The sequence below is a fragment of the Lepidochelys kempii genome, chromosome 10, assembly GCF_965140285.1.
Source record: "Lepidochelys kempii isolate rLepKem1 chromosome 10, rLepKem1.hap1, whole genome shotgun sequence".
NCBI lineage: Eukaryota > Metazoa > Chordata > Testudines > Cheloniidae > Lepidochelys > Lepidochelys kempii.
In genome coordinates, this window is record NC_136389.1 from 28,358,442 (window position 1) to 28,376,072 (window position 17,631).

Consider the following 17,631-nt stretch of genomic DNA (forward strand, 5'->3'; position numbering starts at 1 on the left):
AGATCACTTCCTTTTGTTTATGCCTTGTCTGTCTCATTTCATCAAATCTGTATTCATGGAAATTAAAGACTGATAGCACTGGGTAATATTAGGCATGGCCAAGGCCTTCAATTATTCAATTTGGCTATAAACCTCTTCAAACCCCTTGATATTCCAGTGTTTCTCGCATCCACCTCATGATCTGTATTACCTTTAGTAGCAGTAACAGAGGCCAAGTAGCTATGTTTTAATTTCTGATAATTCATCCCTCTGTCCTCCCATATAAGTGCTCATACCTGTTGAATTATAATGAAACGCCATTTCTAACAGTCTTTAGCCTGGTAGTATTCTGTAACCCTTTCAGAGATGCAAAAGGCAACACTGAATAAAAAGGTGATTGAGAATTTTGCATAGTCCTGACTGGTGAGAATTTCATGTAGAAAGATTTTTCAAGTGTGCCTTAGCTGCATGGAACATTTCAAACAAAATCCCAAAGCTAACAGTAAACATACTTTAAAACAAGATCAGCTTTAATCACATTGTATATCATATAAATGATCATCCTTTTGTGTCACTCTGCAGTGTTGGTGTGCTCTCATTCACAGTTCACACATACATAGCAGTGTGTGTAAGTAAAATTTCCCTCTAGTATCAATGATTAACAAATACAATGTGTCAAAGTATTTTCAATGGCAGCAAAAATTAACCGTCACACTGCACCTGTGAAGTAGGAAACACAATGTTTTATGGATGGGAAAAGAGAGACTGAGCGGGCAAATGACTTGCACAAGGCCAAAGTAAACCAGTGACAGAGCGGGACCAGATATACATGTGCATTGACTATACTGTTCTTCCCTCACTCTCCCAAGAATATGTGATGTTTCTTTCTGAGAGAGCTGACATATAACAAGCATTCAGTATTGCCCTGTAGCTAGCTGTACTATAGAATATTAGAATTATGAGTGTCACATATTATGGACAAAGTGAATATACTTTAAAAATGTGAATATTAATCAAAGTGTATGATTGTGGGATTTACTTTTTTTCTTAAAAGTAAGCAATATGCATACATTGTGTCCAGATTGCTCCCCAGGCCTTAACTTTCTAAACTCTTTCATGTGCAGAATGAAGCTGTCCACCTAATCACAATGCCACAGCAATGTCACATTACTGCTATGCAAAGAAATATCCACGTTTCCCCATTCTTTCTGGGATCTTGTTCAAAACTGCCTGTTTTTTAAAAATGTCTCAATGGCCTGCTCACGCCTGCCACCTGGATCACATTGCTTTCTTATCTTCCTTGCTCATAACTAACAAGTCTCATTCCGTCCCTTCACACAGTTGTGATAGGGGATGAGCTTTCTCCCCAGCCCCCGCCCCTCCCTGGTAACTCTGTTATCTGGAAGAGTCAGTTTTCTAACAGTATTATTTTACACTGTATTTTGATATATGGGACACTGTTCTGTGAAATATGTTATAAATAATAAAGTGGAGTGTATTCTGCTTTCCACATACCACTCAGTGGCACATGGGTTGTTTACTTATATCATTACAAAATTTAAGATGACAAAGAAAATAACTCTAGCTTACTGGCTAAATTATGAATATCCAGTTGGCTTCCTCGCAGGCAGGATTCCTGGTTCCCAGAAGCTGTGCTGTCATTAACTAGTGCCATCACAAGAACTTGCAATTACAATACAGAACTTCTAAATAATAATGACAAAAAAAAATCAGAAAAGGGAATCTCACATATGTACTGGAGAAAGTGGAAATCATTTGCAAGATTATACTTAATATACAAAGGCTTCAGGACAATTAACATTTTTTCCTGTCCGAATGTTTTTTAAGCAAACTGCAGAAACTGGGATGGAAAACTATATTCAAGTAAATTTTGAATCCACTTTATTACTATGAACTGTAATATCCCAGTTATTACAGACCAATATTTCAAAGGTGCTTTGTTCTACAAATGTAGATTTTTCAGTGTTAACATTCTGATAACCAAGATTAAATGGAAATTCTCTCTCTCTCTCACGTGGGAGAAAGCAATGATTATGCTATTGGAACTTATTAGCCACAAACGTCCTACTGACAGTCTTTCTCCTGGTTCAAAGTTGTTCATTTTATTGATTTTTGCACAACAGTTTTAACATGTTCATAGGCTGTTTGATCATAAGGGTATTCTTTGCAAGGTTTAGAACACTGTGTCAGCATATAGTAACTGATATTATGTCATAGAAACTTGCACAAACCTAACCTGGTGGATTTCATGCAGTTCTATCAAGTAAATAAATAAGTGTAATCCTCAGAACCCTACTTTGGTTTTAAGGCAGGAAGTATGTGAACTCTTTAGATCACCATCATTTTAATTTTAAATTAATATAGAAGCACTGTCATCCCTAACTTATATTTATCATTTTCCGATAGGATACAAGTGGAACCTGCTCTTTTGTAGCACAATCCATTGATATGAGAAAAAAATTCAACATTTCCACTTTTATTTTTTGAAAACCAGTATTCTTTTCTGCAAGAATATAGTCCATACACTGCACTTGGTGCACTTTTTAATAGTTGATAACAGCCAGTGCACGATTACAAAAAGCTGGGATTTTCCCCACCACTGCCAGTTCTTTTGATATTACATCAAGTCTCCACAAGAATTATTTCAGTGTTCAAGCTGCTGAGATAAATGGCACAATCCCTGGGTTTTCTGACCTTGATCAACAAGAAGAAAATTTCAGCTGAACTGTGCAAAACTGCTGAGATGACATAAATCAACTCAGGACAGCACACAGTTTATATATAAAGCATGAAGTCTTTGTATCACCTATCAAACAGAAGGACAATAAAATGTACCAGCTAAAAAGAATAAGAGAAAAATGCATTAACCCTTACTTTAGCCTTCACACAAGAGTCATCAATAATGTTTCAAAGACATCAAAATAGATCATCCAAAATTTTCCAATATGGGTGCATATTATTAAGCACCGACATTTATATTTAGACACTTATGTAAGTGGACTAATCTTCACATACAATCTGTTCATTGGAAGCAATGCATGCTTTGCACCATTAAAAAAAGGTGAGTTTTAATTAGGTACCTAATTATGGACTTACACACATAACATTAGGTAATCAAATTTGAAAGTTTGGGGCACAATGCACAGTACTACAAAACATAAAAGCTTAAGTGTAAAAGCAAGAAAATATCATTACTGCTACAGGGCAAATCTCAAAGTTGAGAATTACTTGACAACAGATACCAATAATACACCTGAGGGAAGATAAACTGCAAATCAGAAAATTAATGGTATTACAGGTTAGGAAAGGGATGCAATGACTATAAGGGACTTTTGTCCACATGAAAAGTTGGTGGGAAGGCATAGGGACCAGCAGATACAGGAAAGGTATTTCTCTGAGTCTTTTCATGCCCTTTATAATCCAGGCATGGGCACCTTGATAAGCCTATTGCATGATGCTCAGAGGCCCTGATTTGGCATGTTAATCAATAACCTCTGTCCCCCTACCAAAGTGTTGAAATCACCCTATTCCTGCAGGTATTGCTGTGCCTCCTCTGTCTGGGGAACTGACTGACAGATAGGGCCAATAATAAGGATTGTGACCTTAGCCTTTGCTAAAAATGAGATGGTCCCTATTGATCAACAGCCTGGGAACCTCACCCAAGCCAACTTCAGCATTCCTAGGGTCTAGGAACACAAGTATTGGTTGTCAGTTGTAGGTGGGGACCTCAAGCAGCCATTGCAAACCTGTCATCTTCTCAAATGTGCATGTGTCTGTGTGCACGCACAAACACACCCATGTATGATGGATTTGAAGTTGCTGGTTATAATTTATGAATACTATATACACAGTGTTTGTGTACTGTAGAGAAATTTACTGTATGCATATATTGGGTTGTCAGAAAAACTGCCCAGGAAGACAGACAATAGCCCATATAAGAGCTCCTCAGCTAATACCCAGGACTATTAACTGTGACATGCTTCCATCCCCTCCCCCAACCCCGCTGAGTTTACCGGACCAGCTTTCTCAAGACTGAATCAACCCTCCATGAAAGGGGGGAAGGCATATCATAAGACTGAGGGGGAATGAACGACTCACTGCCTGAAGGAGAGACATGGGTTTTGAGGAAGGGGAAGGAACCCTCTGAAACTGGGGTATCTAGACCTACCAGGATCCCCTTGCATAAGATGGAAAGACATTTTATTGTTTTAAATCCTTTTTCTTGTTACGTTTTGTTCCTATTGTTAAGATTAAACAATAATTTGTTTTAAGAAGGCTGTTTTGTGTCACTGTATTCACTGCTGATCACAGCTTCCGAAGGAAAGAACAGCAGGCAACTGACTGCTCAGCAGGTCTGAGTAGGTTCATAGTTAGTACCCAAGGTTCTGTAGCCCAGCAGCCAGTCTGAGTGTGAAAGAATTGTGAAATTTCACCTACAGGAGGTAAAAGTTTGTGGTTTAAAACCTGGAGGGGTCTACAGAATGGATCAAATGTGCAGCTAACCTGAACTGTGAAAGCGCAAGAGTCTAACAAAACAGACTTTATGTTGATACATGTGTGAGCGAACACACGTGTGCATGTGCCTTTTGGTAATAGTATTTAAGGGAGGCAAAAACTAAATGGTTGAGTGGATAGTCCATGATTTAATATTGGGAACTGAAATCTTCAGAGAGAGTAAACAATTTCTTAAAGTAAAATTATTATGTTGAATGGTGAATTAAATATATACACCCATTTTACAATTAACATTAAAGCACTGACCAGCATTAAACATGCCACACAAAACATTTCAAAGTTTGCATCAGTAGGCCCATGTTTACTGAAGGTATAAATTGTAATAAGTAGGCATAAACAATGGTGGAAGAACCTGAAGACAGAAAGTACGTCAGACGCTTCTGTTGAAGTGGATAAAAGCAGCTGCAAATTCCCCTGCACAAGAGGATATAGGTCCCTATCATGCAACTTGTTACACATGGGCTCCATTGAGAGGCCTTAGAGAGGGCCAGCAAACCACTGTCATTGGGATGAACTGGCAAGGATGGGCGTGTGTCTGGGGAATTACTTGTCATCCAGTCTCTAAACCAAGCTGCCCCTAAGCAGTAGGGCTCTTAATTGAGATGTGGTGGAAATTCAGGAACTAACCCAAAGCCTATTGAAGTTTATGGTACTTTTCCAACTAACTTCAAGGGAAAGTAGATAACAATTCTGTTTTGATAAGCCCCTTAGAGATCTGAGTTCTCCACACCAGCCTCAATCTGTACTCCTTGCAGGGTCATTCACCGTGGTGGGAGTTTACTGTTAGATCATTAACAGGAGAACAACACTGCTATCCCCAAAACATCTGAGTCTATATCAAGCAATAAATCTCAGAATGATTCATTCCCATGTCTCAAGGGGTCAGATGAAAACATATTTTTGGGGCCCCAATAACCTTGAAAGCCAAATCTCTCCCAGAGGGGTTTACCTATTTTTATTTAAACTAAAAAAAATAAAAGATTTGAATTCATTTTTTGAGTACTAAACTCTAACGCACAATTTAGTTAGTGCTTTTTTAGTGCAAATGTTCAGTGCTTCTACTAATCAGTCAATGCAGGATTTGGTTATTACTCATAATTAGGCACATACGGACCTGGAATAAAGAACTGCATCTCCTCCTTAGCATCTAAAGTTCATTAATAAGAGGCAATGAGCGACTGATACCAACTACAAGGCAAACTATATAGTGGCTGATTTATGCAAATAAGCACATATACTGCTAGATTCTGCTTACAGTAAGTTCCGTAAGCAGCTTCATTCATTTCAACAGCTGTTATATGCAGAGTACGATACTACTCTGCACGAGTAAGGATAGCAGAAACTAGCTTTTAGTGAAAGGAGGTGGTAAATAACTTTTGCCTTGGCTGTGAAATCACAATACACTACCTGTACTCGTATGTACAGTAGTATATTAGTGGAAATTTTCCTAACTTAGGACAAAAGGTCACAACAGTAAGACAACACTGAAAGATATTACTGCAAGTAATAAAAGGAAAACCAAAAGGCCTGACAAATAAAGGGGGTCAGAAAAGTGATGCCTAAATTCACTAAATGTTACCCCTGAGGATTTTATGCAACAATACATAACCTATTAGCTGCTGTCCCAGAAAATCTTTATGGTATGCTTGGAATTCTGAGCCCTGGAGGTTGCTCTCCACTGTAGTGGTTATACAAATCCTGTTTAAACATTATACAGCTGCCTTTGACTGCACCAGCCCACTGAAAGACGTCCACCCAGCCTACAGTAATTTTAAGCTGGGTAAAGTCCAGTCTACGTGCTGAATTATATATACTTTTCCAAACATACAAGCCCAAATTTTGAGAGAGTAAATATGAATTAAAAGTTGGAGCTTCAAGTCATAGCTCAGGTCTTTTGAAAATCTGGCCAATTATTTAGGTACCAATCAGCAGAGTCTAAAAATTCCAACAGTCCAACTGGGTAAATTCCAAAAATATTTCATCAAATTCTATAGAATGACACTGAGTTCATGTTAAAAAAGAGACACTATTTCTGCATCAATATGGATACAATGAAGCTTCAGGTCTGTAAAACCAAATAACTCCCAGCAACCCAGTGTTAAGGTTAAATAGTTGGTGCAGTAAATATTTTTAGTAATACTTAATGCAAAACTGCTCTAGTTTTAATTTCAACATTCAGTTTCTGTATTATATGAGGCAAAATAAATTCAAATTCAACAGCTAATAAAGAATTGAAGATGAAGTTAGAGTATCTGCAGGTAATGCTCTATTGAAAGCCAGTGCCAGTCCAAAATAAATAAATAAATAAAAGCATGGAACGGGAAGCATTTATCTATAAAAATAGCTCTGGGTAAAGAGGAGACACTGAGTATCAGCTGAGATCATGATTACTTTATCACGCAAAGGCAAAAGCTTTCAGAGCTTCTGTGATAGTATCACAGCATGAGACTGGACACATCCTTGTATTCACAGTCATGTAATCACACCTACAGGTTTGAAACGGGTACATTCTGAACATACTTCCTATAAATTGTTTTGAGCTTCAGTCAGGCTTTCGAAATAGGTGGCAATCGCACCAACTAGTTCAACAAAGTTGTGTGTGCAAATTTTAGGCAGTTTGCATGAAATGTAAAGGTCTCTTATTGCAGATGAATAGGCGACATCTGCAGGCTCACATACAATATGGCTGTAATCTTGTTGAGCACAACTTTGCTTTGTATTGCCTATATGAGGATTCAAGTAGGAAAGTTAATTCCCTCACATTTTCTATGGATACCCCTGCTAATGGATATCGCTGATGTCCCCATCATCTCTACCTCGCAGCCATTTCAATATGCCACTTGATATGAAAAATCAAATGAAAAATCTCCCTCCCCCGCATAGGCAAACAGTACTCTCCTATTTATCCAAAACTCCACATCATCTGAATCCCTGCCTAGTCCTCCAGCATGAACTACATATTGCAGAGGTCACGTAGCTCATGCTGGGGGCGAAGGAAGGGATCTGGGTAATGTGGAGGTTTGCATAATAGAACAGAGACCCCTGCCCGGGACGTGGAGGCTGCGCTGTTGCTGAATGGTTCCTGTGGCTGTGCAAGTGCCTCTCTGCAGCCCTGCTGTCGTGGGAGTGAGTGGCCGGTGACACCTGATCCCTGCACTACGTGGTGCAAAAGTACATTCTGAGATAGTTCTATTTAAAAATCAATGCCATCCCACCCTGTATTAGAGTTGCCAGGCACCCGGTTTTCAACTGGAACACCTGGTCAAAAAGGGACAGCGCTGCTGATCGGGCCATTAAAAGTCCGATTGGCCATCCACAGCGGGGCAGACAGGGTACCTGCCCGGCTCTGTGCAGCTCCCAGGAAGCAGCCAGAATCTCCCTCTGGCTCCTAGGCATAGGGGTGACACGGGGGCTCCGCACATTGCCCCCGCCCGAGCATCAGCTCCGCAGCTCCCATTGGCCGGGAACTGTGGCCAATGGGAGTGGCAGTGCCTGCAGGCAGGATCAGAGCGCAGAGCCACCTGGCCCCTCCATCTAGGAGCCAGAGAGACATGTCGCTGCTTCCCAGGAGTCACCTGAGTTAAGCACCGCCTGGAGTCTGCAGCCCTCACCCCCTGCTGCACCCCAACCTCCTGCCACAGCCCTGAACCCCCTCCCACACCCAAACTCCCTCCCAGAGCCCGCACCCTGCACCCCCTCTCATACCCCAACCCCCTGTCCCAACCTTGAGCCCCCATCTGCACCCAAACTTCCTCCCAGAGCTCACACCCCCTCCCGCACCCAAACTCCCTCCAAGAGCCTGCACACTGCATCCCCTCCTGCACCACAACTCCCTGCCCCAGTCCAGAGCCCCCTCCCATATCCTGAACTCCTCATTTCTGGCCCCACCCCAGAAGGAGTGGGATGGAGTGAGAGGGGGTGGAGCCTCAGAGAAGGGGCGGGGCAGGAGTGGGACAATGGTGTACTATTTTTTTGCAAATAAAACGTTGGCAACCTACCCTGTAAGGTTGCACCTGCCTATGAGGTATGCACACAGAATGTCAGGTTATTAATGATAACACATGTTTAAACTAATACAGGTAACAAAATTGTAATGACAAATCTTAGAAAGCCACTATCTTAGGATAGAATCAATTTTTGTATAATCCACCCTGTGTATGTATTTGGCGCGTGGGACAGGTTATTATTGGAAAAATTATTTTCAGGAGTACTACGCTTAGCAATGTGCAAGAGAGTAAAAACTGAATTGCTAAGCCCCCATTGCTGTAATTTGTTCCTCAGTTCCAACTCCAGCAATTACAAAGAAGGCCTAGAACACTTTCCAGTTCATATCAGGTTGATTTAACAGGCCTATGCAAATTTCTGTATAATTTTAAAAGCTGACTCCCCTCTGTATTTTTAGTTTGACAATTGCTGAAAAGTTACTTGGCTAGATATAGTCAGAGTAAATTTGAAGCTGTTTATAGACTTAGACTAATTATTTTTCAGCATATTTTGACAGATATCTCCCATCAAATAACCCTTCAGTCATTAACTCTCTCTCAGCCTTCATAATACTCCATTTGATTGAATTGTATACTACAAATTAAAAATGAGTGTGAATTTTTAATTCACCCTTTAAGAGTTTTGTGGGCTTAAAGAAAAATGAGTTAATATAATATTGAGGTAAAATGTAAATTAAAGCATTTGAAGGAGTTACACCATCAGTTAACCCGGACCAATGACTTCTGTTGAAAACTTTCCAAAAACTGTATTGGTAATAAGGTACTTATTCTTCTAAAGGAAAAAAAATCATAGGATCATAGAACTGGAAGGGGCCTTGAGAGGTAATTTAGTCCAGTCCCCTGCTCTCAAGGCAGGACTAAGTATTATCTAGGGCATCCCTGACAGGTGTTTGTCCAACCTGCTCTTAAAAATCCCCAATGATGGAGATTCCACAACCTCCCTAGGCAATTTATTCCAGAGCTTAACCACTCTGACAGTCAGGAAGTTTAATTCTTTTCCTGAAGTCCAACCTAAACTGCAATTTAAGCCCATTGCTTCTGGTCTTATCCTCAGAGGTTAAGAACAACATTTTTTCTCCTTCCTCCTTGTAACAACGTTTTATGTACTTGAAAAGTGTTATGTCCCCTCTCAGTCTTCTCTTTTCCAGACTAAACAAACCCAACTTTTTTATATCTTCTTTCATAGGTCATGGTTTTTAGACCTTTAATAATTTTTGTTGCTTTTTTCTGGATTTGTTCCAATCTGTCAATGTCTTTCTGAAATGTGGTGCCCAGAACTGGACACAATACTCCAGTTGAGGCCTAAACAGCACGGAGTAGAACAGAAGAATTACTTCTCATGTCTTGCAATTACTTCTCATGTCTTGCTTACAATACTCCTGCTCATACAAAAAAAGCAAACATCATTCTGGGATGTAACAGCGTTACACTGTTGACTCACATTTAGCTTGTCATCCACTATGACCCCCAGATCTCTTTCCGCAGTACTCCTTCCTAGGCAGTCATTTCCCATTTTGTATGTGTAAAACTGATTGTTCCTTCCTAAGTGCAGTACTTTGCATTTGTTCTTATTGAATTTCATCCTATTTACTTCAGACCATTTCTCCAGTGTGTCCAGATCATTTTGAATTTTAATCCTATCCTGCAAAGCACTTTCAACCCCTCCCAGCTTGGTATAATCTGTAAACTTTATAAGTGTAATCTCGATGCCATTATCTAAATCATTGATGAAGATATTGAACAGAACTGGACTCAGAACCGATCCTTGCAGGACCCCACTCGTTATGCCCTTCCACCATGACTGTGAACAACTGATAACTACTCTCTGGAAATGATTTTCCAACCAGTTATGCACCCATCTTATAGTAGCTCCATCTAGGTTGTATTTCCCAAGTTGTTTATGAGAAGGTCATGTGAGACAGCATCAAAAGCCTTACGAAAGTCAAGACATACCACATCTACAACTTCCCCCCATCCCCAAGGGTTGTTACCCTGTCAAAGAAAGCTATCAGGTTGGTTTGACATGATTTGTTCTTGACAAATCCATGCTGACTGTTACTTTTCACCTTATTATCTTCTAGGTATTTGCAAATTGATTTCTTAATTATTTGCTCCATTATCTTTCTGGGTACAGAAGTTAAACTGACTGATCTATAATTCCCCAGGTTATCCTTATTTCTCTTTTTATATATGGGCACTATACTTGCCCTTTTCCAGTCTTCTGGAATGTCCCCCGTCTTCCATATGATGTTCACATTTGATATTAGGGTTTATTGATATTGATGTTTAATATCAATAAACCCTAAAGAATACAAAATTCTGCCTGTGACATGTTCATTTAACTTTTCAGGGAATATTACCAGGTAATTTTCATAGTTCTGAACCATTTAAGTTCACGAGAGGGAGCAAATACAAAAAGAAAAAAAAAACAGAGAAAAAACAAAGCAGGCAAATAAAACTTTACATAATGCAACTACCCCCAAACAACAATCCAGAATTTAATGGAAGGATACTGGCATCCCAGTATCTAAATGATCAAAAACTATGCTTTTGAACAAACAGAATATCAACTGAAAGGCAAGAGTGCAAGTCATATTAAATGACCAAAAAATGTATTATTCTTCAGTTTTTAAAAGCAACAACAGTGTTATTGTGAGTTTTGATAGAACAGATCATAGAAAGTATACGATTCAATTTAGATATGGCATCAGATTTGAAAGTAAACAGATATTATAAATACCATTACCAAATTTTTCAGACGAGTACCTAAGATACCTAAAATCCATATTCATGTACTAAAAGAAGAGACTTACATTTCAGAGGTACTGAGGACTCAGAATTTCCACTTACATCAATGCAACCATTAAAGTATGAACATTTTGCCTAAGCAAAATACCACAAAATCATCAGTCCATAATCAATGTGTAAAATGTAACTTTTTTATATTGTCTGTTTAATATACACTGTAAACAAAGGGCAAGGATGACCAAGTCAGGCTGTTGACACACACCCACTGTATAATAATAGTAGTAGTAGCAGTAACTTATACTTAAAACAGAAGGCAAAATGATGGGTGTGAATTGGAACTAGGTATTATTTACATTACCACCCACTTGAGGAAAAAAAAGGAGAAAACTATCCTTCAATTTGCCATTTCCTTGCTATTCCCCACTTCCCGTCAGGGGCATAAAAAGAAGGGAAAGAATAGCTGCTCCATAAGAGTCAAGAAGAAACCGTTCCTTCAAGACTTAAATTATTACAAAAGGCGCAGAGCTGTATAAGATTTAGAAAAACATAAAAAGGTTTTCGAGGAAGCTTCATCATATTAAAGTTCTGAAGGAACTTTATGAACAATACCAATCAAGTGCTTACACAAAGGCAGTGGGAACAACAATAAAGGGGAAGCCACATCACAAGTGTGCATATTAGGGTTTAAACCATTTTATTCTCCTGTCTTAACTACAGGTTCTCGCATAACAACAATATTGTCAATGTGCCTTTTGGGCACTCTGCTTGTGTAAGAGTCATGCAGTCCAACACATTGACACTTCAGTGGGAGGTCACATTATTGTTTTGGCACCTCTGTCATCTGCTGTCACTTCAATTCCACTTTATCAAATTAAAAATTGCTAGATGCAGTTGGATTAAGTGGCGATAGAGGGATACATACACACGAGCAATTGTCATCACTTGAATTGTGAAATTCCATAATTACATGTCTGAATGACAGAAAGAACAAGAAAGTGGTAAAAGAACTGATATTATGATCATTCAAAACATGAAACTTCCTGTTAGGACCTCGTATTATGTCAGTCTACATACCAGGAAACAATAAAACAATTCTTTTATTCTGATGGATTTGTATTTCCTCATGTTAGAACTGTCAGGTTTATTGTTTTGCTGCTTAAAGTCATGCTCAAAGCTGTGGTGTGAGTTTGAGTTCTCCAATGATAGACATAAGTTACTTTTTCATGCAAGCAAGTAAATCGGGGACAGCTTAGATCTGGGGTGAGCAAACTTTTTGGCATGAGGGCCACATTGGGTTTCTGAAATTGTAAGGAGGGCAGGTTAGGGGAGGCTGTGCCTCCCCAAACAGCCAGGCATGGCCCGGCCCCTGCCCCCTATCCAGCCCCCCTGCTTCTCGCCCCCTGATGGCGCCCCCAGGACTCCTGCCCATCCAACCTCCCCTTTTCCCTGACAGCCCCCCCGGGGACCCCTGCCCCATCCATCCTCCCCCTCCTTCCTGACTGCCCTCCTGGGACCCCTGCCCCCTCCATCCACCCCTTCTCCCTGACCACCCCTGGACAGCCCGCCCCTAACTGCCGCCCCACCGCCCAATCCAACTTCCCCTCTCTTTCCTGACTGCCCCATCCACCCCCTCTGCTCCCTGTCCCCTGACCGCCCCTGGAACTCCTGCCCTATCCCCCCCCCCTCCTTCCTGAGTGCCCCTCTGGGACCCCTGCTCCCATTCAACCCCCGTGTTTCTTGCCCTCTGACCGCCCCGACCCCTATCCACACCCCTTGCCCCTGACCACCCCCCCAAACTCCCCTGCCCCCTTACCGTGCTGCCTGGAGCACCGGTGCCTGGCGGCGCGGCTCAGAGCATCGGGTCAGGCCGCGGCTCTGCAGCTGCGCTGCCCCAGGAGCTTGCTGTTCTGCCACGCCAAGCATTGCACAAGCGGCGCAGTGAGCTGAGGCTGTGGGGGAGGGGGAACAGCAGGGGAGGGGCCGGGGGTGAGCCTCCTGTGCCAGGAGCCGGACAGCACAGTCCCATAGGCCATAGTTTGCCCACCTCTGCTTTAGTGGAAGTTGGGTTGGCCCTGGACCAGAACATATGATTACATGAGGTAGGTAGTTATTAATATTCCAGTATGAGAAAAAAGTAGCTTCAGATTTAGTTTGTGTGTTTTTAGGATGCAACATTACTTTGAAAAATCCGAACTTATTTCCAATTAACTGAACATAAATAATTAGCCAACATGTTGTTCTCTCCCCTTCTGTTTTCAGTGAAATTTATAGCAAGCAAAGGAACATACAAAACACACAATTGTGAGGAGCATGTCTGGTGGTGAGAGAAGACATAAGTTAGGAGTTCTGTGTTTTGTTCTCAGATGTACCTCTGATTCCCACTGCGTGACCTTGGCTGTGTCTCCTTTCCATGCTTCTATTCCCCCACGTGTAACTTGGTTAATATTATAATTGCATTCCTAACTGGTGTTTATAATTAATGTTTGTAAAGTGCTTTGAGATCCTCTGACAGGAGGCATTAAAAAGTACAAAATATTGTCATCAATAGGCAGGGAAAGCCATTACTACACATACCACATTCCTCAAGAACATAATTATGTCACTATGGGGAAATTTTCTAACTAACTGACCTATCACGTTATTGGCCTAATGCACACCATAAAGCCGATTACTCTCATAAACCCTCAGCACTCTGAGCACAAAAGTGTTGAATTTCTGTGTCAAGAGGCATCTCAAAAGTAGTCTCTTTGTGAACTACTTTGCTGCTGGAGGACAGAAAATGAAGTGAAATTTCTTGAGTGACCTTGAACCACTGAGCTAATAACACTTAGCTGCTAGTTAATGGTCAGCATTATGGTGCCTCCAGGGAACACTGGAGAGAATTTCATTGCAGATTCCAGCAATGGTGAGTCTATAAAAAAAGAAAGTGGTCTGAATCAAACAAAAATTTAGAAACCAAACCAGGGAACAAAATGTATTTGTCAGACTGAAAATGGAATGGAATGCAACTATCTGGCACATAACATCTTTTTAACATAGATTCTACTAAGTTTGCGGTAGGTCTAAATTTTTTCTATTCCAAAACACCATCAAGAAAAGGATTGGGGTTACAATTCTGGGTCACTTTCAACCAGTGCTTAATTTGTAATGAAAGAGGTGCTGGGGCTCAACAATTTTCTTTCTTTCATACCTGACATGGCAAGCCCAGAGTTGCCAGGGCTGTGAACCCCCAGGCTTAGAGGTGCTGGGGCTCGGCCCTGGCACAAATCATGCACTGACTTCAGCCTCATGTGTGATGGAACTGAAAGGTGACATCTTGATAAAATAGCATGGCACCACCGATTATCCAAAATACAATTTTAGAATGAATGGCTACTTTGTACTAATCAGTTGCTATATGCCTTTGACCCCAGTGATCAAGTAGGAAAGGAGAGGAGAAAGCATCTTAGGGTATATGTCCATAGTGAAGCTAGGAGTGCGCTTCCCACCTCAGGGAGACAAACACACTTTAGCTTTGCTTGAGCTCACACGCATGTTAAAAGTAGTTGGGTGGTCACAGCATCATGGGCAGTGGCCTGGATTAGCCACCCAAATACAATCCCGCCCAATCCCCAGGATATGCAATTGGGTGGCTAGCCCAAGCTACCATCAGTGCCAGCACAGCCACGCTGCTGTCTGGTGCGCTAGCCTCAAGCCAGTGTCTACCTGCCTATCTATGCTATAGCCACACCTTCACTTCGCAGTGTAGACATGCCCTTATTCTCAATCTCCTTTAGTATTCTTGTTCCATGTGGGGCCCACAAAATTCTGCCTCCTTTCCTGCGCTTGAGGCTAAAATACAGATGTGTTAAACTTCTAGTAATATTGTGAGTAAGTGGTTGCACTTGGACTATTTCTGAAAGAGGATACAACGCTTTTGGCCGGATTCTCAGCTAACATAAATGGGTGAAACACCATTGAAGCCAGACTTCAGGTGAAGTAATACCAGCTATATAGCTGTCTCTGTATGTCCAATGTTCTGATCAAGAATAGTGGACAAATATTATGTTCCTGTGCTTTAGCCCTCCGACAAAATTTGGTTATATCAAATGGAGGGGAATTTCAATTTTTTTGGAAAGATCACGATTCTGACCTGAAAGAAATTTAGTCCTGAGACATATGTATATTTCATAATACCTAACATTTTATAACAAACACGTGATGTCATCGCAGGATAATATACATGGCAATACACAAATTAGTGAAGTTCCTCACATTTGCTATGGCAATCAGAGGAGAAGTTAGGGAATTTAGTCTCACCAGGGAATATGGGAAGTGGGATGTCACTACCACCTCCACAAGGCTCACAATATTTAAGTAACTAACTAATATTCGTATGTTATGTCCAGGGCTTCATCCCCTTTCCTCTAACCCTTCTATTCGCTATTTCCTTTGACTATAGACTCAGACTTTTATAATTATTTATTTTGCCTCCAGCGGTGGCCAATGGAGAACTGGTTCAGTAGAGAAGAAAGTGTAGTAACCTTTGCAAAGAGGAAGACACACAGTATGGCCAGCACCAAGGGCTCAAAAAGCATGAGTCACAAAACATCTTCATTTTGGCTTAAAAAAATGAGATTTTTACAAAAAATATATTTTGGATTCTTATTATTTGGCTTCTGATGTTTAAGCCTTGGGGGATTATGGTTCCAAACTTCTCTCTGCAACTATGAAGTTAGATAACTTTTTCTTTCCATCAGAGCTGAGATTCTTTCATAGGTACATGATTCCAGGAGCAGGGCTTTCAGAAAAGTACCAAATATTGTTAGATTTGGGATAAAACTGGGAGAGAGCAGGCAATGGTGGAGAAAAGAGTCTCATACAATAAGCACAAAGAAGATTTATCTAGGTTGCTGGGCATACACAGACCTGTAGCTCTCTGCCTTACATAGTGAGGAATTTACTATATAGGTTATGCCTGAATCATGGTCCAGTTTAAGCAGTCCTGAGATAGAATAACTTCATGCCACTCATCATTCCCAACCCCGAGTTTTCTGATGCAGAGAAATCAGGTTGAATCATATATAAAAGGGGTTCAATGCAAGTAACCTGGGAAGAAGAGAAAAAATCTGCATCACAAAGTAGATTAAGGATTGATGGCTAATTAAATGTACTCTCTCCCTGCTGCCCCCCACATTTATAGGCTGAAAGGCTGAAGGTAAAGACTAATCTCACACTTGGCAACTGCTCCCATCAACTTCAAAAGTTAGAAAACAGGAGTAACTTCACAATGTGGGAACAGGACGGTTGACAATAACTTCATTCAAAAGTCTCCACCTTTGAGCCAAAAATAAAATAAATGGATGGACCAGCAGCAGCCAACTTATCAGCTGTAATTATTCAGCTAAAAAAAAACCCCTTTAAAACATTATTTTATTGGGTGGATTCCAATACTGCTTAAAGGCCCCAGCTGCATCTGGGACCCCATTGTGCCAAGCACAAAATGGGAGGGGGGGGGGACTTGTGCTCCAAATAATTTCTAGTCTAAATAGAGAAGAGACTAACAGTTACAGACAAATGACAAACAAGCCATTTGTGAGAAGTACACATATGGTAAATTTCTTCACACAAACCCTTCACCCTCCCTCTCTGAAAAGCTGCGATAGCCAACTTCTTGCACTGTTCTTGTTCACCTTCACTGACCTTCCATTGGACCATACATCCTATGAAAACACATCTTAATTCAGTGGATTGGGGGGGAGAGAGGGTCACCTGCAAAAAAAGTCTACTAAGGCCTACTCTCTGCCACTTCCATCCCTCAGTGTATCTGCAGGGCACGGGTCAGGTGGCAGAAAATATTCATGTTATACCATCCAAGCAAGAGAAGCAGTTTAATCTTAACCATTTCATTGGAACTGAAATATTTAGTTCTGAAATGGAAATTTATACAAATTACTTGTCTTTACATTAAAAAAACATGGAGTAAGTTACAGAAAAGCAAAATTAATGTGTATGGTTTTGTTTCCCCTGGACCACTTAATAGGGATTCTGTTTGAAAGGACATATTTTATTATGCTAATTAACAACAATGGGTACATTTCTGAAAGTTCAGAGTTCATTCATAACAACCATCCTAAAATCTAGGTATCTATTCAAAGGTTATTACCATCCTTGAGTCTTCAAAATTTAATTAAAACCTCACTTCCTCAGAAGGTGTCTAGCATTTCTCAGTTGGAAATGTCACACCAATACCCTTATTTCTGAAAAGGTATACCAAAATGGGAGAGAGAGAGAGAGAGAGAGAGAGTGTGTGGTGGTGGGGCACTTAACCTATTAAAATTCATAATTATTTTAAGTTTGAGCCTAAAAATGGGCAGTTTCATGA

At 40.6% G+C, this 17,631-nt stretch overlaps 1 protein-coding gene across 20 annotated transcripts in view; it reads right to left on the reverse strand.

Annotated features, from left to right (window-relative positions):
* RBFOX1 (RNA binding fox-1 homolog 1) overlaps nt 1-17,631 on the reverse strand; it is a 2,430,619-nt gene that overhangs the window by 971,862 nt on the left and 1,441,126 nt on the right. The window contains exon 1 of one of the 20 annotated variants that reach the window (XM_073362521.2): nt 13,081-13,170. The exons of the other annotated variants lie outside the window; for them this stretch is intronic. The gene's annotated coding sequence lies outside the window, so the exon portion shown is untranslated. Of the gene's footprint in view, nt 1-13,080; nt 13,171-17,631 lie in introns of those variants that run through there. 20 annotated transcript variants of the gene reach the window in all.